Below are 27483 nucleotides of genomic sequence, written 5' to 3' on the forward strand. Positions count from 1 at the left end.
CTGCTGCTGATGGTACAATATGACTGCTATCCACCGGGAAGGGGATGCTAGTGTTCAGCGCTGCAGCACCCCACCTACCAGCAGCATGCAGTAGACATAGGGTAACATTGAAAAAAGGCGAGAAACTTTTTTTTCCCTTTTCTTTTGGGGGTGGGGGAAGGGTGTAAATTGACAACATATACCCTGAAAAAACCTGGGAAAATATGTTTTTGATCCTTCAGGTATTGGGAGCTCAGCCAAGAATGCAAATACTTTTCAGAGACTGCAGGGACTGTGGGATAGCTGGAGTCCTCAGTACCCCCTCCCTCCCTCCATGAGCGTCCATCTGATTCTTCGGCTTTCCGTTACGCTGGTCACACAGCACTGTGCTGTGGCCTCTGTCTATCATAGCCTGGAGATTTTTTCAAATGCTTTGTCATTTAGTCTTCTGTACCGGAGCTCTGATAGAACAGATTTGTCTCCCCATACAGCGATCAGATCCAGTATCTCCCATACGGTCCATGCTGGAGATCTTTTTGGATTTGGGACTGCATTGCCACCCGTGCTGATCAGCGCTCCACGCTGGGCAAACAGGAAATGAAATTCAAAAGTTTGCGGGGCTTTTCTTGTCTACCTGGCCAGTGCATCCGAGTTCAGATTGCTTTCCAGCGCGGTCACAATGGTGCACGGTGGGATACCACCCGGAGGCCAATACCGTCGATTTGCGGTCACACTAACCCTAATCCGACATGGCAATACCGATTTCAGCGCTACTCCTCTCGTCGGGGAGGAGTATAGAAACTGGTTTAAAGAGCCCTTTATATCGCTATAAAGGGCCTCATTGTGTGGACGGGTGCAGGGTTAAATCAGTTTAACGCTGCTAAATTCAGTTTAAACACGTAGTGTAGACCAGGCCAGAGAAACTTTATGATAACGTCTAACTCACTTGCAGCCCTCAAGAAATACTCAACTTTTGTATGAATATGTCAGATGTCCACATAACAGTGTAGTACACGTTTCTCTTCGTGGAAGAGATATCTAACATTTTCCTCACAATGTACCGAGATTTAATGCAAAAAACCCCAAGGTACATGGTCACTGCTGGAAGGCAAGATACTGAGGTAAATGGACCATTCGTCTGACTCAGTATGGCCATTTTTATGTTATGTACTTATTCTGATCCTGCCCCTTCTCTCTCCACCCCTGGCTACTTCCCTCTCTCAGCATGCACTCAGGTTTCAATCCTTAATACTATCATCATGTCCTCCTAGATCTTATCCTGGTGTGATCTCATCCATCTTCACAGCCTCAATTACAATCCCTGTAACTCCCTTACTGCAGCTCACCTATAGTGTCGCATTCAACAACTATTTCCCCACTTCACCCCATATTCAGGCTGTCAAGCAAATTCTTCCAACACTTCTTAAGCAATATCTCTGAAAACTATACTTTCTTCTCCATCCTTACTGCTAAAACCAGGGCTCATGTCTTGGTCATTTCCTGGATTAACTATTGCAACCACCTCCTATTCTGCTCCCCCTGACTCCATTCTGATCTATCCAAAATGTTACAGTGGAAATTACCTTACCTGAAACCCTTCACTGGTTTCCCTTAGCCTTATACATCTGCTTCAGAAGCTTCTGGACCTTGCCTTTAAACCTCTGCACAATTCTATTCCTAACTCTGATTTCTTAGTTTCCCCTCAGTTCTAGGTTCTTCCTACTATCCTGCTTGCTTCTTTCACTCCAGCCATGCTGCCCTCCTACCAACTCCTTTATAGATTTTCTCCTGGTCTCACCTTTGTCTTTTATTCAGCTTTGTCCCTGCTGTTCTTCACGCTCTTGGAACATTATCATTCTTGTGACCAAAAAAACTCCCTGTCTTCTTTCAAATTTATCATTAAAACACTTCAAGGATGATTCTCCATCATCTTGCACCATGTGCAGTCATTTATACCTGTGCAAACCTGCCTCCTTTTGAGAGTCTCCTGGACAATTGGTGAATTTATGTCATCATCTGTTTTGCTTAGACTGTAACCTTCTTGGTGCAAGGATTGTGTTTTTGTGAATTATACAGTGTCAGGTATAACAGTGGGGCTAAGAAATAGCAACAACTAAGAAGGGCAGGGAGCACTAAGATCATCGTTATAAAGTGTCCTGCAGATGAAAAGAGCTACATAACTGTGTTGTATTAAGTATTTCCTCATGTAAAGAGATTAGTACTAGTAACTAATACATTGACTTACTTTAAGTTGGAAAAATACACACGCTTCTTCACAAAAAGTTACATTCATATTTATTTGAATTTTTAAAAAAAACCACTGACAGTAATGATGTTTTTATCACTTTTTCAAGCCACTGAGCACATACTTACAAATACATAAGGGCCTTATGGGTGGATATTTCACGTGTTAACAATGCATGGTGGCTTTTGCCACATCCTGTTTCTTGGTATAGTCCAAGTTCCTTTTATATCTTCACCTATCTGGATTTCAAAAGAGCATTTAACATAGATAATACCCCTATATATATATATCAAAGATGGGACTCAGGAAGAAGTTTACTTGGCAATCGGCACAAAATGAACACACTGAAACTCTCCAAATGCAGTTTTCTAAAAGTCACCAGTGCAAAGAAATCATTAGTTTCAGTGCCTAAACTGACTAATTCACCTTCTTCCACTTTGCCAAAGTTTATCCATGCCAAAGGTACCCAAGTATTTTAAAATTACAGTGTACTGATTCTTTCTTCAGTACATTTGAATATGCTACAAATATAAGGGTCAATTTATCTTCAGAACTGAGACCTGCATCGGTAGCATCTGCATCTAGGTAGCAAAGCCCTTTCAGAGCAAGTTGGTCCAAATAATTTCTCCACTGTAATTTCAGTTGAAACTGTTAATGATATATTGTAATTAAGTTAACATTCAAGACCTTATAGCACCTCTCTCCAAACTGCAAATATATGCCTACATACAACTGGTAGTGGTCAGGTATCCGAGCACCCTTTTTTATTCTGTACATTACAGCTACCCATCATACACTTTGAATCCATATTCTGCAGCACAGGCACAAAAGCACTAGAGAAAACAGGAAACATTGTGCTAACATGTCTATAGTATTGATGAATAAAAACCATAACCCCCAGGCTAAGCTGCCAAATAAGTAGTGAATTAATTTCTGTAAAGTACTCCAATATTACAAAGGTGTGTTGAAAGGTGTCGGCTCATGTTTCAAATTAAACGCACTGCTGGTCAGCATTAGCACCTCAGCTTTGAACAGCAGCCATTTGCCTATAACACTTCAGGGGCTGGGAAAAACGGATTTGCCATTCACACTGGAATAATTAGAACATGTCAGGAAGAATTAATTTCCTCATTTTTCAAAAGGATACACAGAAATTACCATGTTATTATATGACAGGGTCCCTTGGAGAATTGTATTAAATTTAATTTCTAGCGCAGCCCACACAACAAATTAAAGTCATAAATAAGATGGAAAGAAGCGGGACGCAGAGCATATGTTTATGGCAATGAGTGAAGCCAAGGGACCAGAAACAACTATCTTCATTTCATTTTATTTAAATCAGCCAGACACTGTATCTGAATGACAGCACTTGTTAATGGGGCTGAGATTATAGGCTCCTTAATTTTAGAAAACAGAAGCAGTCACTCAGTCACTATTTGAAATGGTATATTTTCTACAATGCAGATACTAGTTTAAATTTGCTTCCTTTTCAGCAGTTTTGAGGCCCTGCAGCAACGCAGCAACTTCAACAAGAGATGATGCACTTGTTTTTTTTAAAATACTTTGTTTGTTTGATTTTATTTTATTTTATTGTATAAGGGCAGGGGAAAGATACACTAAAAAGAAATAGTGAAGTAGCAAAAATGGTTGAAAAAGGAGAAAACTAGATCTCTGAATAGCTAGGGTACTATTAATCTACACACCAGGCCATTCAGACCTAAATAAACTAATTCTGGATGACAAGATCATTCATTTTTCTTACTAAATGAGGAATATCTTGTTTCTTTCATTTATGAATATTGTTGGCACTAGATAGAGTATTTAACTGAGACTGTCTAAAATCACTACATTTGCTGCCTAGAACCAATCCCCTGTATTTTGATCTCAAAGAAAAAAAAGGAACAATATTTTAGCCTGCAAAAAACCTCAGTCACCCCTAGTCTTCAGAGTGATATCCAAACCTCCACAGTGTTAGTACTAACAAGTCTCTCCTCCAACCCAGGCAGCCATGTGTAGCCTTTCCTCTGACCTCAGACATTCACAAAGGGATTGGTACTAATGGTCATGTTATACAACACTAAAGTCAACCCAAGCACACTTTAACAACATTAATAAAATTTTAATCAAGCATTATAAAATATTAACAATTAACCTGCTTCTGTTTTATTCTGTGTACACTTCAACTTTTAGGTATTGTGCAAGTTATGGACTAAAACATTAAAATATGATGAAATTATACAGAATACTCTTAGTCATCCCTAGCATGCTGTCGTGGGTAGAAAGACTTGCTGCTGAAACTGTTGCCCTCACAGAGGTATGACACCTCTGAAATAGTGTTTGACCACTTCAAATTCCAGAGTGGAGGCTAGCACAATTACTGATAATCTATACAGTAGAATTGCCTCTATCACAGCACTGTATGAAATCTCTTTCATTTAACCATTAGAAGCTTTTTAAGACACTCTCACTCTATTACCTTTTGGAATAAATGATGCTTCCCGTGGAGCAAACAGAACTGAATTGTATGATAACCAAGCGTAGGAAAAATGAACAGAAACTTTCAAAAATGTAAAAATAATTGGCATAAAAAATGTCATAAAATATATTACTTGACAAGAGATTAACTTTTTCTCATTGATAGGTATAGAGTGTGTTTTTCATATATATTCACTGTGACACTGAAAGAATCTGGAAAAGTCCTTAAACTATCATATTAACTAGAAACTGGCATTAGCAATTGCTAATATGAAGAAAAGAGAGAGTTTGTACATTTTAAGAAATAGCTGTCATGGATCTGAGCACTCCCATGGGTGCAACAAACTTTAAATAATTCGTGAATCAATTAACTGGCAACTCTCTACATAACACAGATTTCACACTCCCAGGTCACTGCATTATCAGCCTGATATGAATCATAACATTTTGGAGAAAAGTTCATAATTGAAATCATTAATTAATTTAACAGGACTTTTAGTTATGCATAACATTACACAGCTGTAAAGGAGCAGAGATTAATTAGTTGTTTCTCTGACAATTTTCTCTACTCGGTGAAAAACTTTTCAACTTAAGAGACACATCACAGTAGATATAATTCTATGGCAGCCTCTTAAGCAAATTTAAACTCACTATTATTAGCTATGTTCAGAGATAGGAAATATACAGAAGATGCAGTAAGAAGAAACAACTCTTGCAGTACAGCTTCTCAAAATTATAAATGGGTCTCTACTCTTTTATACTAAAACTTAACAAAAAATTAAAATCTTTTAAAGCAAGCACAAATGAGTTTAAAAGTACACCTAGCATAACCAACACTAACATAAAGATGAACTTATCCAGTTTATTCTAACATAGCAAATAGGGGATATGTACAATAGCTACTGTGGCTATATGAGACACACCTGTGATTAGGAAAAAAATATTTGCAAGATATACGGAAAGGAAGGAAGCCTTTGGTTAAGACACTCTCCTGAGACTCAGGAGATCAATTCCCATCTCTGCACCTGAATTCCTGTGTGACCTCAGGCCAGTCTCACAGAAGAGCCACAAGAATGAAGATTTAGAAAACAGGCCTTTATAGCAGTGGTGGGCAACCTGCAGCCCATGGGCTGCATGTGGCCCATAAGGGTAATCTGATTATGGGCAATGAGATATTTTGCTGACGTTGAGCATCCGGAGGCATGCTCCCAGTGGGCAGGGTTTGCCGTTCCCGGCCAATGGGAGCTGTGGGAAACGGCAACCAGCATGTCCCTGCAGTTGCCCACCACTGCCTTATAGTGCAATACTCACAGGTCTCAATCTGTTTAGCTTAACAAAACGCAGGTTATGGGGTAATTTAATCACAGACTATAGAATGGGGTAGGCAACCTATGGCATGCGTGCTGAAGGCGGCACGTGAGCTGATTTTCAGTGGCACTCACACTGCCTGGGTCCCGGACTGGGTCCGGGTGGGAGGGGGCTCTGCATTTTAATTTAATTTTAAATTAAGCTTCTTAAACATTTTAAAAACTTTATTTACTTTATATACAACAATAGTTTAGTTTTATATTATAGACTTACAGAAATGTATATTATAGACTTCTAAAAACGTTAAAATGTGTTACTGGCACACGAAACCTTAAATTAGAGTGAATAAATGAAGACTCGGCACAGCACTTCTGAAAGGTTGCCGACCCCTGCTTTAGAAGTACTGGGTAATTCCCTGTGGAACAGAGTGCTCTTCAAACTAGCAGACAAAGGTATAACAAGATCTAATGGCTAGAAGCTGAAGCTAGACAAATTCAGACTAGAAATAAGGCACAAATTTTAAGCTGTTAAGCGCTGGATCCATTATTAAGCACTGGAACAACTTACCAAGTCTTGTGGTGGATTCTCCATCACTGGAAATTTTTAAATCAATATTGGATGTCTTTCTATAAGATATGCTCTAGTTCAACCATAGCAATTGGACTTGAAGCAAGATTTACTTGAGGAAAATCCTATAACCTGTATTATGCAGGTGGTCAGACCTGGTGATAACAGTGGTCCTTTCTGTCCTTAAATTCTATGAATCTATGAAACTTAGGGTAGGATATTCAAACATGCTCGTGCTTGTGGCATTTAACTATTTAGATCAATAGAAATAGATGTAAGACAATGCTGAGCACTTTTGAAAACACCACGTTAATCTCGCTATGCCTCAGTTTTCAACAGAATGGAGATTATACTACTTCCTTTCCTCCACTCTTTAGGGTACGTCAGGGGTAGGCAACCTATGGCACGTGTGCCAAAGGCAGCACGCAAGCTGATTTTCAGAGGCAGTCTCACTGTCCGGGTCCTGCCCATCAGTCCGGGGGGGCTTTGCATTTTAATTTAATTTTAAATGAAGCTTTTTTAAACATTTAAAAAATCTTGTTTACTTTATTACACAACAATAATTCAATTATATAGTATAGACATATAGAAAGAGACATTCTAAAAACATTTAAATTTATTACTGGCACGCGAAACCTTAAATTAGAGTGAATAAATGAAGACTCGGCACACCACTTCTGAAAGGCTGCCAACCCCTGGGGTACATCTACACTACCCGCCAGACCAGCGGGCAGTGATCAATCCAGCAGGGTCAATTTATCACGTCTAGTCTAGATGCAATAAATTAATCCCTGAGCATTCCCCTGTCGATTCCTGTACTCCACTGCCACAAGAAGCAGAGGCGGAGTCGATGGGGGGCAGCAGTCGCTCACTGCAGTGAAGACACCTTGGTGAGTAGGTCTAAGTACATCGACTTCAGCTACGTTATTCATATAGTTGAAGTTGCATAACTTAGATCGATCCCCTTGCAATGTAGACCAGGCCTAAGTCTGTCTTGTCAATTAAGACTGTAAGATCACCAGGGAATGGACTGTCCCTCACTTCATGTTTGTACAGCATCTTGTTCAATGGGCCCCCAATTTCAGTTGATGCCTCTAAGCACTACTGTAACACAAATAAAATGCTAATATTGAAGTAATAAAAGCAACATAATAAGGTGCACCTCTAGAATACCTTTCACCTGAGGATCTCAAAGCACTTTATACTCATTAATTAATATTCAAAACAATCCTATGAGGAAGATATTTTTTATCTACATTTTACAGATAGGTAAACTGGCATGGACAGGTTTAATGGTTTGTCCAATGTTATACATTGGTAAAACTAGGACTAGAACCCAGAATTCTAGGTTCTGGGTCTGCTACACTAACCTTGAAATAACAATTCATTTTCTCCTTGTGAATAACTTATCCACTTATCACGTTAAAGCTCTAGAAACCCAACACCTGATTTCAATGAGTATGGCAATTGGAATTTAAAAAGATACAGTTGGTTTCTTTTATCCTAGCTGAAACTAGTATCATTGTCCTGAATTTCTACTCACCACATCCCTTTGCATCATGTTATATCTTTAAATACAAATAGATTTACGTCCAACTTATAGTATTATGCATAGCAAAGTTTACAATTCACGATAATAAAAAGAACAGCTTACAATTATAACAGGGACTTCATCTATCCAGAATATATATAGATATCTACCTACCTGTGTGTATATATAGATATTTATATCTGTCAAATTAAAATAAAGAATTTTTCAGGAAAAGGAGATAATTAAAGCACACAACAAAGGAATCAAACAATAATAATAAAATAAAAATACCATAACCAAACAATTTTTGTGCTGCCTTATGATTATGAATTAAAATTGATTTTGTAGATTAACATATTTGAAGCCTGAAATCAGTGGAGTTATCCCATTGTAAACCCAGCCCTACAGTTTTTTTTAAATGTATACATTGTATAAACCATGTAAAGAGCTTATTTCCCTGGCTTCCTGTTGTCCAAGTACAAAGAATAGGACAAGAAAATATTGATTAGTATTGTAAATTATTTAGTAGTTCATTTAATTTGTTTTGATTTCTTTCCTCCTATCCCACACTTCTTTTAGCAAGAAATTGCTAAACATAAAATACCTATTAGATAGTAACTTCTACCTCCTATCCTCCTCCTATGTGAATCAGAAACCCAGTTTCTCATCTGTTTGGTAGTAGTGCCATTTATTCATCATTAAATACTTCATCTGCCTATCCCTCAGGGCCCTATTAAAAAAAAATGTTAAGCACATATTTGAGCAAGAGTTCTTCTAGCTGGCCCCAACATAACTCAGTCCCAATGCAGCCCTCTGATACAGTTTAAATTCCAGGCTCTGATGCAAATCTTGACTAGCCTGAACACCCACAACCCTTCATAGTCCTAGAGAGTGTATGCCCTGCTCTGATAACATCAGCTGAACTCATCCGAGCAAGTCTAGGTATTCCACTGATGTCATAGTTGAGCCTGTTCCCGGGGAATGACTGACAGCAGTACTTCAAGCCTAATCAGCTCTAGAGATCCAGTTACAGTGTTAAAAGAGTTTGTCTAAAGTCTGATAACAGGACCCAGGCTCTTCATTGATCCTTGATAGCACATTGTTAAGCAAATAAAAATTCCATATCATCCAGCTGTTCCACTGGATTCCTAAATCAAATCCCAAATATCAAATTAACTTTAAATCTGTAAAAATTGCATACATAAAGGAGCCAAAAAAGCTCTCTCCTCACTTATGTGGACAACAGAGCAAACCAGTAGACATTTTCTTGATTTAAATGGTGTCTCCATCTCTAGTTGGAAGCCCAAAGCATGATGTGAAAAACAGCTTTGTGTGTTCTGCAATGGCTTCCCTGAATCTCTTGTCTCTGAGAGAAGCCTGATGTTCCATGTTCTGAGGCAGTGAGCATGAGCTGTACATCTCAGTCTTGAGCTAGCATTAGCTGGCCAAACAGCCAGAGATGTGGAGGAATACTGGCACTAGCTGGAAGGGGCATTCTCAAAGCAGCCCCTTCCATTCTCGAGCATTCCTAAGACTCTACTGTTTTAATAAACAATTAATCTATCTCTATAGAATGTTATAAAATCCAACAAATCAGTAGGTTGCTTTAGCCATCTGTAACACCATCTACTGCTATGTTTATAACCATCTATAATGCATGCTCCTGAGGGCTAGTTAAATGCTTATTCAAAACCCCTTTTCAGCAGGGAATTGAATTTTCAACTACACATTTTTTGCAGAAAGTGTTTGTTTTCCTCAACAATAAAAAATAGATTTTTCATCTGAAAACTGAGAACACAAAACCCAAACATTTTTCAGTCAAATGTCAAAAAAATTGTGGAAAACTCCCCTATTTTCCAAACAGATCTAATACTACTCATATCTGTAACATTCTTATACCATCCATTAATCATTTATTAACTCTTTGTAAACTGTACCCTTAACATAAAGTGTGACCAATTCAGAAACCGAGAATAAGCATTAAGGATACAAAAAAAAAATTAAGTTTTTACCTTACCTCCTGCTAAGCCAGATCACTACACAGAACTGATCTGTGTGAGATCCAATGTTTCCTGTCCAAACTTGTATTGAGTCGTGTGCAAAGTTTGAAATACTATAGAAGAGGGTAGTTAGTATCTTTATTTCACTACAGAAGAATCATTTATCCAGAGCACAGATGGGAATCTTTCCAGGGTTTTAGATCCTTCCTCTTTTACACACTGGTTGCAGAAATGGAAATAGTAATGCTTTACTTAAGGGTAGAAGAGCAATATTTTGAAATCTTATTAATCTTAATGGTTTCCTTTCATGTGACAGAGTCCCTGAAGGAAACTGGAAGTCTGTCCTGTGATCACTAAGCATCGCATTGACTGCTGTTCTCCGATTAGCTCAGCCTCGCTCATGTGGTGGAGGTTTCGAGGGGGGTAGGTCCAACAAAGGAGGTCATCTAAAACGTCATCAGCTTCACTTTCTGGATTAAATCAAAGAAAATGTTTGAATTTTAGCCTTTACTGGCTCTCACTACAGTGCTTTCATTCTGATGATCTAGCAATTCAGGGTGACAGGGACCAGGCTGTTTGTAATATGACTATGTGTTCTTAAAGGATTTTCCTTCAAGCACCTTGAGAACTGGAATCATCTATCTCCTGAACTGGTTAGCAAGTTTCTTAGGTTTTTATTTTCTGCTGGGTCATCACCTTTTCACTTGGACTCATTTTTCTGATGAACCTGATACAAAGTGGTTCTGAACTGTTGACCAAAACAGAGACTAGCAACAAGAGAATTTTGTCAGGCAACCAACCAGTAGCAAACTTTTTTTTTTTTGGCCTATTGGCACCATCTGTAGTGAGCAATTTGCATGGTTTTCTGTAGAATGCTGATGAATTGTTAGACTTTGAAGATTAAATCTTCTAGAACTTTGACAACAAACATTTTGGAGCTAGTCAACGTTTGTGGAGAATTTTTAAATTACATTTGAATACAGAAAGAAAATAAAAGGAAAAAATAACACAGAGTTCATACACTAATGGCTTAAGAGCAGTGTGTGAATTGCAAATGAGGTCTCCGCATCAAGAGGTACATCCAGGCTGCAGCAAGTAGTGACTGAGTCCAAAAGCCTTTTGTTTTTTAAATATCTGCCGGGCAGAGAGGATGCAACATTTTTCTCTCCAGAACAGATCTTTATGGAATTGTGTCCAGAGCATTAAATGGGTGTCTCTAAAGATTTATTATAAATCTTAATACAAACACATTTTTTCTCACTTTACAAATAGAAAGATTGTTCTCCCACTAAGTTAGACAGAAACTCTACTATCTACTTAATAGTACTATCTGTCCTAGGATTTCCTGATCAACATATGGTAAATTGCAGTGGGTATTAAAGAGGGAAGGTGGGTGAGGTAATATTTTTTATTGGACCAACTTTGGTTGGTGAAGGAACCATGCTTTCAAGCTACACAGAGCTCTTCTTCAGGTCCTGACTGAGGGAAAGTTACTCATGGCTGGGAAGAAGTAAGATTGGTGAGAGAAACCATCTTGAACAAAGTCTGTGCCTTGCTAGATTAAGTTTTAAACTTTGTTGTGTGTTTTCCCTTCTATTTTCTTGTAATCATTTCCAATTTTATTCCTTTTACTTGGCATCACTTATGCTCTATTGTTAATATTTTTGTTTTATTTTACTATAAACCAATTCAGTGCTGTGTTTGAAGGAAAGGATGTATTTACCTCAGTTAAGTTAATAAGATGTAATGTGCTTTTCTCTCAGAGAAATAATAAGGTTTGTTTTTCCTTCAAAGTGGTCCAGGTGAGGTCTAGACACCCCAGGGAACATGGTTTGAGGGAAATTTGGGACTGGGCATGTGTGGAGGGTCATCTTGCTGGCTGTAACCAAGGCTGGGGGAAGCCAGAGTGGAGCTGGGGGACTGCAGACAAGTCTAGCACACAGACACAGCGGGTGGGACTTGCTCATATGCTGGCTATGAGCATCCCAGACTGGAAGCTACAGCAGCAAAACATTGTAAGGTACCCAGGTTGTAAGGCAAGCGGTAACAACATCCTGGCCTGCATTGCATCCCAGAGTATGATATTATAAGGTGTCCTAGGTACTCATCTGGGTTTCCTCACTTTTCTTGAGGCATCCTGTGGAAAATAATGCTCAAAGGCTATATTTCTGCGAAGTCTGTTGTACAGTAGGGACCTCTTTCATCTATTAAATGAATTACCTCAGTGTGACATACATTGGCACTGTGCCTCAGATAATTCAGAATTCCCTCTTGTAGTTCACCATACTAGTATTCACTATACACAGGCTCAACTATCTATAGTGAGAGATGACTTAGCACAAGTGCTGTTTTATTCTTATGACACGAGAGCATCTTGGATACATGATAGACTTCATCTCCTGTGAAGAACAGAAGAACACCACACTTTGTGGCTTGTTCTTTCAGCGACAGAGAAAATTTTTTCAATCACTCAAGCTAGTACTCCTATTTTAACAAAAATGCAGAGTCAGAATCTCACAGTGGAAATTTCAGGAAATTTGGTAACATTCTCTTAGATACGGTGAATTAGCAGGAAAGTCTGGTTTTCTCATCCCTTGACTGAAGAACTTATTTTTTGGAATTTGTTGTTTGTTTCCTTCAAAACAGAGTTGTATTTGGCAGACAACCCCCTCTTTTTTCACTTCCGATGAGACCTAGAAATTCAAAGATTATTGAGAGCTGAAGTGCACTCTGAGGGATCTCAAGACAGTGGTTTCTTCAAGGATTTAAGCTAAATATTTTAAGAAGATTCTTTACTTCACATAGTAGAGTTTATTTGACAGACTGAAGGTAAAAGGAGATAGTAGTTGTTTTTTAGAGGGATTGGGTTTTTGTTTGGGTTTGTTACTAGGATGTTGCTCAGCTGTTAAATATATTTGTTGCTCCTGTAAATATTATCTGTTTTATATTTGGATTCAAAACCCTGTCAGTCATAGATGTGATCCAGCACAATCCTCACTCTTCATGTATAATCTTCTGCGTTTGTGTTGTGTTTTCTGACTTATTTTTCCCCCCTTTCACTATTCTATCGAGTTATTTCATTTTTAATGTAGATGTATTTTTAGCATAATTTGTTCATGCAGTATCTCAATCTGTGCTATGAGTTTACTGAATAAAACCTCAGCATTTTATAAAGTATTGTCTTCATCTTGGCATATGTGTATCTTTATCCTTTTCCCTAGAGTGTGGGAACTGGCACCACCAGTGAATCAGGAGTACGGGAATAAATAATTTGTGCTGAGGAAGTATGTGCTATTACCACTTCCCAATATTATCACTTTCTCTTTACATGTATCAGTTTAGGTGCATTATCTATTGACAAAGTCTGCCCTATTGTAATGGAATACCAGTAGTGTCCACTATTACCAATTTATTGTGTCTCCAATTTTAGTGTTTTGCTAAAAGCCCCAAATCTTGGAGTTATGTGAACATATCAGAATGTAAGCCTTCACTTTTTTAAAAGCAAGTGTCTAACCCTAAATGGTTGCAGAGAAAAGCTTGCAAATGGAATTCTAAAGACTCAAACTCTACAAGGCAAAATAAAAGATGCAGAGGGTTTGGGGGAGGTTTCTTTAATCCCAGGTTTTTTTAGGGCTAGACTCAATTTTTGAATGCTTTAGGTTCATAATACTGGAGTACAATGCAAACGTGATAACGCTGTTATGAGGACTTGTAGTAGCCCCTTATTTAGTAACAAAAAATAAGATTTTAAAATATTTGCAAGCACAACACCTTTATGAAGCCCACTTACAAAAAAATGTTCAATAGGAGTCCTTAAGGGTCAATAAAAGTATTTGGATTGAAGCAGGTCACAAAGACTCCAAGGAATAACTAAAGGCCTAACTGAGATTTAGAAAATCTAAATTCGGGGCCTTCTATATGGGGTCAATACCAAGTATTATGCAAATTGAGTGTATTTAGTATTAAAGACCTACAATTTGGATATTAACAGGTGGTTTTAATGTTCTGTTTGACTCAATACCAAAAGTGATTAGCATGATAATTTTTACAATTTATCTATTGCGTAATTAACCGTAATGAGGTATTTGTGATACTTCCAGGGAATAATACAGGTACCACAGTAATGTTAAGTACTTTCAAACAGCAATGATAAGATTTTAATGGTGTCCACTGTTCTAGGGAGTCTAATAGGAGCTGCATATTTTGACTGGTCACAATAAGAATATCTGAAGATATCACTCCTGATACAGGAAAGCCAGAGGGAAAGACAGCTAGATTAGACTTTTGGAAAGGCTCCATTGTGAAACACTTGAGAACATTTACTGGTATAGAAGTTCTAAACTGGGAGTAGTTTAAAAAAATCAGATTGAATTCACTAAACTAAAAAGTGATCAGACACTATGTAAGTCCCTGAAACTCAAATGCAAATTTTTGCAAAGACATTTTGCAGGCCATTAGTCAAAACAAAAACAAAAAAAAATTTACATGGAGGAAGGCCCAGAAGGAGCTCATATTTCCTTGTTTGTGTGTGTTTTTGTCAGACACTAAATGCAATCTGTATATAGTTTTTTTGTGGTTTCATAGAATGATGTTCAACTGTCCAGGCTGGTGGTTAGTACTATATGATGCTGCCAAAGCTTTACTGTTCTCAAACTCTTAGCACTCTAGAAACAAACAAATTAACAAACAGTCTCTGCCATCTGGAATGGAAAACTGAATACAGTAAGAACAAAATTGTGGTGGAAAGGAACATACACTCATCAGAAAATAAAAACAGGAGGAGGGGGAACGCAACTATCCCAATTTACAGCTATAGTTTAAATGGTGCAGGCAAAGGAAAGGCATTTTAAATAATATTTCTTGTATTAAACCACAGCTTAGTCAGAGAAGACCAGGACTCATTCATAGGTGGTACATACAATAAAGAAAAATATAGAGAAGTGAGGTGTATTTTGTTTCAAAACTCAATATCCGCCCCCTTTTTCATGTTATGATCCATATTGGAATGTCCCAGACAACCAGTAAAGATTTCCGTGTTCAAAAGCAAGATTAACTGAGAGGCTCCATGGCAGGTAAATAAATGTATTTCCAGTGAAATAATGATTTGCTAGAATGTCATCCCCTCTCACTGCATAAATAGGAGAGGTGATGACATTCTGTAAAAGGCAATTTTTATTCCCATACTTCTGACTTCCAGAGATACATTACTCACTCAGTTCCTGTGAGTTATCTGCTCTGAGGTCATGTCTTATTTTTTAGAATGCCATCACTGACTGAATAACAGTTAAGTGACAAGAAAAAATGGGAATGTTATTTTTCCGCCCTACATAACCTCATGTAAGAATCTGAGAACATCCATTCACATAAAATAGTTGACTACTGTTGTAGTACTTGTTTCTTCATCATTAAAAGCTAATTCCACATATGCTTGAGCTATATCTACAGGAGAAAATGATATGATACAGTTTCTAAATATTGTCAGACTTATCAAGCACTATGTAGAAGAATTAAGATCCCAGAATTCTCTGCATCACCTAATAATTTTTAACATTTTAATTAATTAGCAGCTTATTCCAAATACATTTGAATACTTAAGACATTTGATAACTATGGTTAATCCTTATTAAAACTAAGATTACATTATATAATTACACGTAAATAAGAATGAATTCAATAAAATTCTTACCCTTTTCAGTGTTGGGCACTATGTTGTGAATCATACAGTATATACAATTAGAGTTATATTGCTAAGCTAAAAATATTGGTGAAGATCTAAAAATGACAAACAGTGCCTTTTAAATTAATGTCTTATTAGTTGAGTGAAGTACACTGACAAAGAATAATTTATGCTTATTCAAACTGCTCTCGACATCTTCAGGTGTTTCCAAATGAGCTCACAGAAGAGTGATTAAATGCATCTGATAACAAGCCACACATTGCTGAAATTACTTACCGCCTCATTTTATGATTAATTAAACATGTAGATTAAAGTTGCAAAAGAATTTAGATTAATGAGCAAGTTAAGTCTTGCTGATATAAGTGAATTGGGAATTGGATGCTCTGTGGAACTTTATAAACATGCATTTTATAATGAGTAAGACAAGGCTACATGTTGAATCCTGGCCACAAGGGCCTTTGACGATTCAGTCTTTTTTAACATGGTTTGACAGCTTTCAAATAACATTCTACTATAGGCTTTAAACTTTGTGCATTGCTGTAAAACATGGCTACATAACTCATGTATTAGGAGTACGATTATTTCAAAGCTCTCCAAGGTAATGACCCCCCGTAGCAGCAGCTGTTCAGAAAAATTACAAGCTCAATTGTTATTTTAATCAGAGAGAGTTTAGTAGTTAAAAGCAGTTTTGCAACTTGTAAAATTATATGACACCTCATCAATAGCTTCTCTATAGCATCCTTTATCCAAAAAAAATAATAAAAAAAACAAGCTTGGACTTATTAGCAAAACAGGGTGCTCAATCACTCATAAAAAATTCAAAGCCATTTATTAGCGTGGTTTCTGTGCACAGCAAGGTAATGTTTAAATTTATGACAACTCTTATCAGCTCCAAGAGTGCCTCTAAATATCAGCTTGGTTTGCCAAGTATCCAATTTTTCTCTTTTAAGATCAGCTTTACCTAATCCAGATAGTTTAGTTAGTGTCAAAAAGCCAAGTTGGGCTTTATGATTTTGCAGGGCAAGAGCAAATCCATGAACAACATTTCCACAAACAGTGTTTTGTACAGAGAAGTTGAAAGCAAAGCTATTGAACTAACCTTACGATTAATAAAAAGATTTTACTACTATACCTGTAGCACAATAACATTTACAACTCTGCTTTCGTGATCTACTGGGCAAAACAGTGGTACAAAGTGACTCCTGCCAACTCCACTGAGGAGTCTGATTAACACTGCTCTCTCAAATACATCTCTAATTCCTTTCCATCCATAATTTCAGAACTTGAATACAGATCAATTTCCTTGCAAAGGTTGCATATTTTCAATTTAAATTCTAATTTGAAGATATCAAAGGACTACTAAAATTAAAAATTAAGAAAAATTTTGCACAAGGACCAACAAGATCCCTTTGTAACAGACCTCGCAAATTGTGGATATTAACCTCACACATTAATACCATGGACATAATGGCCTTTCTGAAAATGTATTAATGAGAATACAGTATTGTGAGTTAACATCTTATAACAGAGTGTATGACTTGATTGGGGAATAAATCAATAAGCTATGAAAACAATCAGGCATAGGACTTAAGCACGTTTTAACCCCCACTGACTTCACCAGGACTTCAGCACACACTTAAGTGCTTGTGTGCATCAGGGCTTTAAGGCTATTTCATCTTAAATTTTATTCAAATTGGTTAAAGAGGTACATATTCCATGTACAGTTAGAATATTATATATTGGATCCTCACTTTTGGTGTGCCTATTTCAATAAAATCTTTTAAAAGGTCACAAAAACGTAAGAATGGTCATACTGGATCAGACAAAAATAGTCAATCTAGCCCAGTATCCTCTTTTCCAACAGTGGCCAGTGATAGATGTGTCAGAGGGAATAAACAGAACAAGACAATTTATTGAGTGATCCAGCCTGTCATTCAGTCCCAACTTCTGGCAGTCAGAGGTTTAGAGACATCCAGAGCATGGGGTTGCATCCCTGACCATCTTGGCTGATAGCCATTGATGGATCTATCCTCCATGAACTTATTTCACTCTTTTTTTTTTTTAACTTAGTTATACTTTTGGTCTTCAAACAAGTTCCACAGTTGACTTACTTCCTTATGATTGTTTTAAACCTGCTGCCTAATTTCACTGGGTGACTTCTGGTTCTTGTGGTATGTGAAGGGGTAAATAACATTTTCCTATACCCTTTCCCCACACCATTCATGATTTTATAGACTTCTATCATAGCCCTCTTCTTTGTCTCTTTTCTAAACTGAACACTGAGCACTTTTAATCTCTCCTCATATGGAAGCTGTTCCACGCCCCTAATCATTTTTATACCTTTTCAAACTCCAATGTAAATTTTTAGTGGGGGACCTAGACCTGCACACAGTAGTTAAGGATGGGCACACCAGGAATTTATACAGTGCATGATGATATTTGTGGTTCTCTCTATCCCTTTCCTAATATCATTCACTTTTTTGACTGCCACTGCACTTTGAGCAGATGTTTTCAGCGAACTATCCACAATGCCTCCAAGATCTCTTCTTGAGTGGTAACAGCTAATTTAGACCCCATCATTTTGTATGTATAGTTGAGATTTATTTTTTTCCAGTGTGCATTACTTTGCATATATCACAACATTGAATTTCATCTACCATTTTGTTCCCCAATCACCCAGTTGCGTGAGATTCTTTGTAGCTCTTCACAATAATCTTTGGACTTAACTATCTTCAGTAATTTTGTATTATCTGCAAACTTTGCCACCTTCAGTGTCTACCCCCTTTTCCAGATCATTTGTGAATATGTTGAACAGCACTGGTCCCAGTACAAAGCTCTGGATGACCCTGCTATTTACCTCTCTCCACTGTGAAAACTAATCACTTATTCCTACGCTTTATTTCCTATCTTTTAACAAGTTACTGATTCATGAGAGGCCTTCCCTCTTATCGCATGACTGCTTACTTTACCTAAGAGCCTTGGATTTGAGCCCTTGTCAAAGGCTTTCTGAAAGTCCGAGTATACTAACTATAACAACTGTCCACATGTTTGAAATCCTGACACTCTCCAAGAATTCTAATAGATTGATGAGGTATGATTGCCCATTACAAAACCCATGTTGACTCTCCCCCAACATATCATGTTCATCTATGCATTCCATAATTCTGTTCTTTAGTACAGTTTCAACTAATTTTCCAGGTACTGAAGTTAGGCTTACCTGTCTGTAATTGCCAGGATTGCCTCTGAAGCCTCTCTTTAGAAAAAAAAAAATAAAAAAATCAGTGTTACCCCCAGTCATCTGGTACAAATGCTGATTTAAGCAATAGATTACATATCACAGTTGTTAGTTCTACAATTTCATATTTGAGTTCCTTCAGAACTCTTGAGTAGATAGCATCTGATCCTGGTGACTTATTAGGCAGGTGGTGGAATCTCCTTCCTTAGAGGTTTTTAAGGTCAGGCTTAGTTGGGGATTGGTCCTGCTATGAGCAGGGGATTGGACTAGATGACCTCCTGAAGTCTCTTCCAACCCTGATATTCTATGATTCAATTAATTCCAAAACCACCACTATTGACACCTGCATCTGGCACAGTTCCTCAGATTTGTCACCTAAAAAGAATGGCTCAAGTGTGGCCATCTCCCTCACATCCACTGCAGTGAAGACTGATGCAAAGAATTAATTTAGCTTCTCCACAATGGCCTGGTCTTCCTTGAGTGCTCCTTTCCTCAGTAGGATCTGACTTCCAATAAAGGATGCCTTTTTACCTCTGCCAGTTTTATTCTGCTGTTTAGCCATGGCGACATTTTTCTTTTGGCCCTCTTACTTTTTTTTATTTGGGATATACATTTATTTTGAGCCTCTATAATAGTGGTTTTTAAACAGTTTCCATGCAGCTTGTAACTGTTCCTTTTAATTTCTGCTTAACTAGATTTGTTTTACTTATTATGAAATCTTATCCACGTTTTACCAATTTAAGAATGAGTGTTAACTCACATGGCTTTTTTTGTTCGTCTGAAATAAATTTATTTTTAAGTAATTGTAAAAATGTTGAATGAAAGATAAACCAAAATAAATATGCTTTTACTTCTTTTCAGTACACTTGTCATTAGTGTAAGTAATGGTATACAGTGGTCACCAAGAATATATTAATATTTATCCACTACTACTATACAGATAACAGAACTAGTGTAATTACTTCCTCTTTGGATGATAGAGAGAAGCAAAATGCAGTTTCATGGTGGCCCAAATTTGCAGACCTAGTATCCTAAAATTAGTCTTCTAAATCCATATTTCGATACCTACGGCTAAATTTTCAAAAAAGTGACTTAGCAGTGCAAGTCCCATCAGTCTGATTTCTTAAAGGTAGAATTGCATATGCATAATACTCTGTAATTTAGAGATTGGCCTGTCTTGTCAATAGAAAATCAACCCAATATACTTTATTTATTTAGATTAATATGAACATTTCATGTAAAATCATTTGGACAATATAAGCTATATGAAAACTTGCCTTAAAGATAGTTAGCAAAACTACAGTTTCTGTAATTACTGTTTATATATTTTATTATGACATGCAAGAGAACATTTTCAGCAGTGGATCCCTTCATGTAAGAACGCAAGTGTTCCTAAACAGCATGTTTTTCAATGTTGTCTGCAAGGCTCCTGCTCCTTGGCCTTTCTTCAGTAGATGTTGCTTACCTTGCTAAACTGTGTCCTGACTTTGTCATATGAGCTGACATCAATTTTGCATTAGTATGTGCCATTAAATTCATTTTCACTTGCCACTATACCTAAGTGTGCAGAGTTAGAATATAATCCATTAATCCATTGCTTCATCTTTTCTATGTATCAAAGCTCAAAATATCAATCTACTCCAAAGCAATCTTGAAGTGATATAGCACAGATTGCAGCAGAGCTGCCTCATGAGATGGTGCAAGTTCCTATGATAAAAGGTGCCTTGTTTCAAAATGCAATTTTAAAAACAAAGCAACTGTGAATAAAGTAATAATAATAGTCCAATTTAAACCAAGTGGGACATGCCTACTGATGGGGTGGCATTTTTGCTAGCAGTCAGCCAAGCTCAAAAATGCAACTAGAAATGGATCTCCATTTGACAGCAAAGACAAGACATGTTACACCTCTCGGCCACGTGTTTATTATTAGCATTTTTAGTGGTTTGGGGATGTCAAGATTTACCAAAATACAGCTCTAAAACACACCAAATTCTATCATCCAGGACATGCTTTTTCCATGGAGTGTGTGTTTTTCTATCATTTCCATGTGTTATTTCTGTTGGAAGAATCCTCTTTCTGAGGTCATAGTGTAATGGAGACTATCTATTTTACAGTACATAAATTCTTCAGAAACTTGTCCCCCAAAGCCCTAGAGAGAGCAACACAGGATGATAGCAGCAGCCTGAGACTTAGCTAGAAATTGAAGGGATCAAGACATTTTTTCCACTCACTCATATATTGGTGTTACGGATCTATCTGGGTTCAATCATATGCCACTTATTGATGGTCTACAGATGAAAAATATATTCCCTTCCTCCTATGCCCACTTCACTTCACTCCAACCCGACATATAAGTTTACAGAAAAAAAAATGTTTTCTGGAGCTGAACATCTGCCCTCCATGAGATTTAGCGCCACCCCTCTCACCATCAACCCACTACAATCTTAGAACTTTGTGTGGAAGTTTTATTATAAATAGTAAGAGGAGAAGGAAATGGAACTGCTGCAGAGATAGATATTTTAAAAATGATACAATCTTTATTGAGGCACTTCAGACAGAGTATATGAAAAAAAACAGCTAGCCAACTAAACATTTAACCAACCAATTTCATTGTAGCTTCTCTCTATCCTCCTTTTTTTCCAGCAGAAAGCTTCCCACAATGTGCTTAAAAAGATCCTGGAGAAAGTTTTCAAAAGCACCTATATGACTTAGGAGCCTATTCCCGTTTTCAAAAGTAATTTAGGGGTTAAGAATTTCAAAAGGATTCTAAAGTGCCTGTCACTTGTGAAAAGGGGAATTAGACACTTTTGAACATTTTACCCCATCTCTTCATACTGAATAAGGAGTTAAAAATAAGTGACGTTGAGTAATAAAACCATGAAGAGAAAATCCTCAGCTAGTAGAAATTGTCATAGCTCCATGGAAGTCAATGGATGACCATTTACCTTAGTTGAGGACTATCTAGAATAAGAGGGTGTAAAACAGAAATGAATTCAAGTGATAATAAAAAAGTACAAAGTAGTATGTGAAACATTTCATAATGTAGCTATTCTGCAACATTTCTAAATCATAAATTTGATAGTCATCCACCTTTAACTATCCAGCAGCTATGTGGCAACCCTGTTAAGAAACCTTGTTTTATCACAGAGGGAGCAAAATATTAACATAAAAAAGCAAATACACAAAGACCTATAGGGGACTGTTTGTTGTTCTGGAGCATTGCCAATGGAAAATGTTGCTAACTTGTCAGTTTCCTTCTTCCAAAAGAGCATGTCCAGCAACCCATCTACCATAAGATGATATATTTCCAGACCCAGAGAAGGAGACAGTTCCAAAACTATCAGTCAGAGCTGACTACAAAAAGGATCCTCCCACTCAGCTGTATCCAGAACAAGATCCTTCCAAGATGCAAATACTGAACAGAAACTTATCTACCAAATTAATTTGAGAATAAGTTCTGATTTAAAACTGGTTTTATACACACACACATACACACAAACACAGAGAGTAAGAAAACAAAGATTCCTTCCTCTTACTGTTAAAACTAGAATATAACCATTGCTCAAAATCACGGCTGAAGGTAACACCTCTTGGCTCTTGTGTCTCCAATATTGCTCTATAGTCAAACAGAAAGAGCTGAAATATTTTGGCATGAAAAAAGAAGAAGAGTCCTGCAGATTGCAATGCAGAAAACTTTGAAGGAAGAATAAAAACGGTGACTACTGGAAGCCCTTTTGAATCAGCTTGGTAAACTATGCTACAGTATTAACCTTCTTGGCCAGCAGGATTGGCCTGCATTCAAAATTGACATGAAGAAATGCTAACATTACAGGAATGAGCACAGGATGTACACGTTAGCAAATGGCTGGGGAGACGTACACGTGCTAATGGCACGTAGGGCTACCGAGACCTGAGGATACTATGATGTTGTTTGACATCACCAACACCTGGCTCTGAATTGTGTTACATCTCAGATGTATTAGTGCCAGTTTGACAGCTCTGAGCTCTAGTAAACTGGCACTCAACGACTTCTTGCTTAGCTTGTGTGCCTTGGTTTGAACCACAAGTATGTCCTTGCAACAGCATTATATACCATAGATCTAATGAAAAGGAAATAAGGTAGCCACAGACTATGATAATGATTGTTACATTTTTGTTTATCTTTCAGTTCTGTGATGCAGACTGCCACTGAAGTCAACAGCCATGCAACTGGCTCATAATTTCTACATTTCTTTGCTCTCCAACATAATTTCTACATATCTAATTTCTATCCAAATGCTGTTTTGGAAAGAAATTACCATCTATTTGGATCAGAGTGTTCTTTGCTAGGGATACAATCAATACATCCATATTGGTTATATTAGATTTCTGTAATCTAAAGCATTTTATCTGTTGTCTCTTCAGCATGAGATCTGCTGCGAGTTTCTCTCTCTTAAATCAATTAGTCTTCCACAAATTACTTCCCAGATTTAACTTTCTCTGTCTTTATTTGAATTCCTCACATTTTCATATCCTCTTGACCATTGTGTTAAAGTATTCAGAGTCTAACTTAAAATCCAGAACAAGAATTCACAAAATCTGCATTTGAGTTCTCTGCCATGTCCAGAGGGCAGGAAGATGAAGATAATTCAAAGAAGGAGAAAGAAAGATTCATAACACAGACCTCTCAATATTAATTCAGGATAGGGTGGAACTCTAAATCTCTTAGATGAGGGTTTAAAATTGTTTCCTTTTTCCCTTGGAAACTAATTTCTTCTATGAGCTCATCTAAATGAGATGAGAGTCTCTGAAAAATACTAATGTGGGAGTTCAGTAGTCTGCTGAGGCTTACTGCTAACTATCCCAGCCTCTCTCTAGCTAGCTGCTTATGTGACCATCATCAATATAGTATCTGAGGGCCTACTCATTAATAAAAAAGACAAAAGAATAATTACGAAAAACAAATCTCTCTCTCTCTTCCCAGTAGGACTAAGACTTGAACAGGTAGAAGAATGTGTTTATTTTGAGTGTAAACTACATGAGTGTAAATAACTTATGTTATACGTGCATGAGGAGCTATTGTGGAAATGCTAAACCAAAGACGCAAGTTTTGCATTTAGCTCTGAATGCAGTGAGGCCAATGGCCGTTACCTTTTGTGGAAGTGCATTCTATGTTCTAGGTGCGGCTTACACGCACAATTGTTCAGCAGTTTAATTGTTCTGTTGGAAGGTCATCCTCATGTAGGGAGAAGCACTCTCTCAAGCAACTCAGTCCAGTCTCATGGAGGGCTCTGAATATTAGGAGAGAGATCTCCAGTTGGATTCTACGTTTAATGAGGAGCCACCAAAGCAAACTACGCACAAATTTGATGTGTTCACAAGAACCTGTGTTGCTAAGGAGATGTTGCTGTATTTTGTAATAGCCAGAGTTTTTTCAGGGTGTGTGTCTTCATTAGATATGAGTAAACAAGTAGAGTGATTAAGAATATATGGATTATCTTAGCAAAACTGTGACCAGCACAATGGGAAGCAGTTTTCTGGCCAGCTACAAGTGGAACCAAGAATTTTTTCAGACTTGTGGTTATTTGATTATCCAAAAACACTAAGAAGTCAAAAAAGACCCTGAGGCTGTGAACCAATGTTAGTGGTAGATGCACTCAATAAATGGAGATGTTATGAAGAAAGGGATTTCTTCAAAGTGCTTCCCTCTTGCTACCAGCACCACCTATTTTGCCTAGGTTCAGCTTCAGCACATTTATTTTCATCCAGGTGCTAGACACAGAGAGCTAGGAGATGGTGCCATTTACATCTACCAGGAGAGAAATGTAGAGTTTGGTATTGTCTGTGTATTGCTGGCATTTATTTCATATTGTGATATCTAACCTTGTTCCACAGCAGCTTCACGTAGATATTCAATATGATGGGGAAAAAAGGCTTGAACCTTGAGGGGCATCACAGACAAGAATCTTGGGAGCTAAGGAATGGTTGACCAGGAGAGTTTGGTGATCAGAGAGATCCAAGCAGGATGACCCCTTGTCTACAGAAGGTCATCCACCAGAGCAGCAGATGCCTAGGTCTGAACCCCAGTTCTAAAGGGCTCGGTATACTGGTAGCTGACAGCTGCCATACGAAAGCTTTTGCTAGCTTCTTGATGAGCTCTCTTAGAAAAGGGAAGTTTGGTACTGGACAGTAATTGGTGTGGAGCCCAAGATTATGTGATAGTTTCTTTAATAACAGATGCACAATTGTATGCTTTAGTGTAGGGGGGCAGAATTCCCTTCATGAAGGGGATGTTCTCTACTCTCTTTTACTTGCCAGGAAGGGCAAGGATCAGAGTCAAATGTGATGTGCTTGAATGCTGGTAGTATTTGTACAACTCCTACTAACGTGAATTTTTAAGAAAGGGTTGTCTCTTTTGTCCTGTGAGATCTGTAGTAAGGAGTGGTCAGAGAAGAAGAGCAAAGTGATAGGAGACTGAATCTTTTATTCTTTATGTTCACATCTAGAGCAAGGATCCAGTCAAAGGGGATATCTGGGCTGCGTATGTAAGTCTAGGGAGTGCCCAGATCAGGCAGGAGATTCTGTAATGCTGAGCCAGAGATGTTGTCCAGATTTGTACTGAAGTCTCCTAACATAATAAGCCTTGTGATCTTCACTACTCTGTACTAACTCCTCTTGGAAATCTTTTGTGCCTGGAGGTCTCATGATTAATAGGACGACCAAGTTAGTCTTGTTTCTAGACTCACAGATTAAGTGGATGCTCTCAAAGATCGTGTTTCAATGGGCCTCTCTCACACTGGAGTCTGGATAAGAAAATAATGTCTAGTCCACTTCACCATCTAATATCTGCTAAAGACATTTAAATACTTCCTTAGTAATATTACTTCCTCCAGTTAAACAAATCAGACTGAGAGGTCCTGGGAAAATATTTGCTTATCTATAGAGCCTCTGTTTCTCAGTTACTGAACCCTCAATCCTTCATTAGTATTCAGAGTCCCTTCTTTTTTTCAGCTGGTGGAGAGGCACTTCACTTTTTGTCCTAGCAATGATGCAGCAAAGCCTTTTACTGAGCCGGGATGTCTGACTCACCTTAACTCCTTAGAGTTTGTCAAGTCTTTGGTTTGTCTGAGACTTGAAGGCAACAAAGAGATCTTGTTATTTAGACTGCTACAAAAAGTCATTAACATTTTGTGCAGCAATTGGTTTTAGGATATGGTTGCTCTTTATCTGCTATTCACATTGCACAAGGGGAGCAATTCCACAATATGGTTTTGCTGGGATAAGTATCTTCCTAAAGCAAAGAAAAGATCTCTCAAATAGATAAGCTACAAACCAACCTTTTTTCTCCAATGCCAGGTTATTCCTCCATCCTACAGCACAAATGCTGAAAATTATCATCCTGCGTCTTTGTGGGCACATGATAGGGTACGGCAAAGTGGAAGGCTTCTGGCAGTCTGTCTTAAGCTCAGAAGCTGCCTCCCCATCTGTGCTAGCAATCCCATACCAGATGTTCTGGTAGATATACAGACTAGCATAGAAAAATAAACAAACTTTCTTTGCAAACTACCTTATTTAACCAGCTCAATTACCTTCTTAAAAGTGGCCTTCGGACCTCCCTGAGACAGAATTATATATCTATTAGGTGTTTGGGTCATCACTCATTTGCAGTATTTTTCTGATATTTTGGGTCAATATCTGTCTCATGGCAATATGTGATTATCTGAAAACTTCTGATTAATGATGGTGTAATACATCTCTCTGAAATGTTTGAGATCCTCAGAATGAAAATTATCAGCACATAAATTAATATATTACATTTAAAAATTTAGTATCTGTACTGTTAATATTATTATACTGCTAAGAAGCATTTTCCTTCACACTTTTGTTTTATTCTTACTGAATGAAGTATAGACAAAAAAAATCCAATATCTCCCCCATTTTTTCCATACTATTTTAGAGGAAGAATCCTTGGATTATACCAACTGCCACTACTTTAATAGGTATCATCTTCATTTAAATTATGGCTAACTGAAATTTGGGGAGGGTATATTAATTTCTGATTTCCAGAAATGTAATAATAATTCTATCCTATTCAAGTTCTTATACCAGCCCATCACTGTGGTATCTGAATGTAATTAAAACTAACATCGTATAATACCTCCATTTTTTAGGTCACTGCCACTCTTTTTTGGCTTGGGAAATTTACACGAGTAATCCAGGATAGGATCTGATTTTTTGTTCATTTAATGTTATATTTTTAATTTGGAATAAAAGCAACACTGTTAATAAAGTTACAGACTACCCCAGTGAAGAGAGTCTAATGTTCATCTTCACATTTATATGTTAGAGGTAGGTGGATATTGGGTCATAAACTCAGATTCCATTAAGGTTATTGCTTAATTAACTTACTGTACTTGATCTGGAAAACAATGCAAATAAAAATAGCTAACCCCAAAACATATCTTTAGAGAAACAACAGTAAGCAGC

At 37.5% G+C, this 27483-nt stretch overlaps 1 protein-coding gene across 3 annotated transcripts in view; it reads right to left on the reverse strand.

The window, feature by feature from the left end:
• The window catches only part of SOX6 (SRY-box transcription factor 6), a 459305-nt gene that overhangs the window by 351518 nt on the left and 80304 nt on the right, over window positions 1–27483 (reverse strand). The window contains exon 3 of one of the 3 annotated variants that reach the window (XM_030560471.1): window positions 19000–19035. The exons of the other annotated variants lie outside the window; for them this stretch is intronic. The gene's annotated coding sequence lies outside the window, so the exon portion shown is untranslated. The remainder of the gene's footprint in view (window positions 1–18999; window positions 19036–27483) is intronic. 3 annotated transcript variants of the gene reach the window in all.

Source organism: Gopherus evgoodei, chromosome 4 (assembly GCF_007399415.2).
Source record: "Gopherus evgoodei ecotype Sinaloan lineage chromosome 4, rGopEvg1_v1.p, whole genome shotgun sequence".
Classification (NCBI taxonomy): Eukaryota; Metazoa; Chordata; order Testudines; family Testudinidae; genus Gopherus; species Gopherus evgoodei.